The sequence below is a fragment of the Cynara cardunculus genome (assembly GCF_001531365.2).
Source record: "Cynara cardunculus var. scolymus isolate 2C chromosome LG 5, CcrdV1, whole genome shotgun sequence".
In the NCBI taxonomy this organism is placed as follows: domain Eukaryota; kingdom Viridiplantae; phylum Streptophyta; class Magnoliopsida; order Asterales; family Asteraceae; genus Cynara; species Cynara cardunculus.
This window is the reverse complement of record NC_037532.1, coordinates 25177704-25179519: the sequence shown is the minus strand read 5'-3', so window position 1 is coordinate 25179519 and position 1816 is coordinate 25177704.

The following is a 1816-nucleotide window of genomic DNA, read 5'->3' as shown; positions in this document are numbered from 1 at the left end:
GAATAATCCGGTCAACCCCTCTTCCCTTTTTAAGTCGCACAACTTTATCAAAAGGCAAGAAGAAGAAATATGGAGGCTAAGCCCTCCTTTTATACATTTCTAAAACTGGAAAGTCGGCTAACCCAACCCCTTTTTCTCACAAAACCCACATGCATGCATACACTTTGGCAACTCTAACTGATATGCTACTGGCCCAATTCGCTTACATATTCTGAACGGCCCCACATATCTTGGACTGAGCTTCCCTTTCTTTCCAAATCTGATGACACCCTTCCATGGCGAAACTTTTAACATCACAAAATCACCTATACCAAACTCAATTGGCTTTCGACGATTATCTGCATAACTTTTCTGGCGATCTTGTGCTGTTTTGATTCTTTCACGAATCTGTTCGATCTTTTCAGAAGTTTCTTGRACAATTTCAGGASCTGTCARCTGTTTCTCACCCACTTCATTCCAACATAACGGCGTTCGAMATTTACGTCCATACAACACTTCATATGGTGCCGCTTGAATACTGGAATGGTAACTATTGTTATACGCAAACTCTATCAATGGCAAGTGATCTTCCCACGATCCTCTGAAATCAATAATACAGCTTCTCAACATATCTTCGAGAGTCTGTATAGTTCTCTCACTTTGCCCATCTGTTTGCAGAGGATATGTTGTACTTAACCGAATTTCAGACCCCAAAGCTTTCTATAGTCCTTTCCAGAATTTGGAAGTAAACCGACTATCTCTATCAGAGATAATAGACAATGGAACACCATGTCTGGTAACAATTTCTTTGATGTAAATCTGCGCTAGTTTTTCTAAAGAGTTTTTCTCTCTCATTGGTAGAAAATGTGCAGATTTAGACAAACGATCCACAATTACCCAAATCGCGTCATACCCCTTTGGAGTTCGAGGTAATTTCATAACAAAATCCATGGTAATGTGATCCCATTTCCATACAGGTATCTGTAATGATTGAAGACTTCCATACGGTTTCTGATGTTCAATCTTAACCTGTAAACATGTCAGACACTGTTCCACATACCGAGCTAAGTCTCTTTTCAATCCTGGCCACCAATAAAAAGGTTTCAAATCTCTATACATCTTATTGGTGCCTGGATGGATAGAGTATCTGAATTTTATGACTTTCATTTAATATCATATTTCGGATATCTCCAAAATATGGTACCCAAATTCTTCCTTGAAAACACATAATTCCTTTGTCATTTGGTTCCAAGGTTGAAATCATCTTACCCAATCTTTCTGATTTGACAAGATCTTCTTTCATAGCTTCCTTCTGACATCTCAGAACTTCTTTATGAATATCAGGGATCAAATTCATTCCCATTGTTATTGCTTTAATGGTTCCACTCTTTTCCTTCCTGCTCAAAGCGTTAGCCACCACGTTAGCTTTTCCTAGGTGGTAAAGAATTTCACAATCATAATCATTAACTAACTCAATCCACCGACGCTGTCGCATGTTTAATTCTTTCTAACTGAACAAATGCTATAAACTCTTATGATCTGTGTAAATTTGACACTTTGTTCCCAGAAGATAATGCCTCCAGATTTTTAGAGCAAACACTACCACAGCTAACTCCATATCATGAGTCGTATACTGCTTTTCATGATCTTTCAATTGTCTTGACGCATAAGAAATCACTTTTCCTCTTTGCATCAGAACGCATCCTAATCCTAACTTTGAARCRTCGCTGTATACCACAAAGTCTTCGGATCCATCTGGTAAAGTTAACACCGGCGCACTACAGAGGTGATCCTTTAATAGTTGGAAAGCTTCTTGTTGTTCTTTTTCCCACTGAAA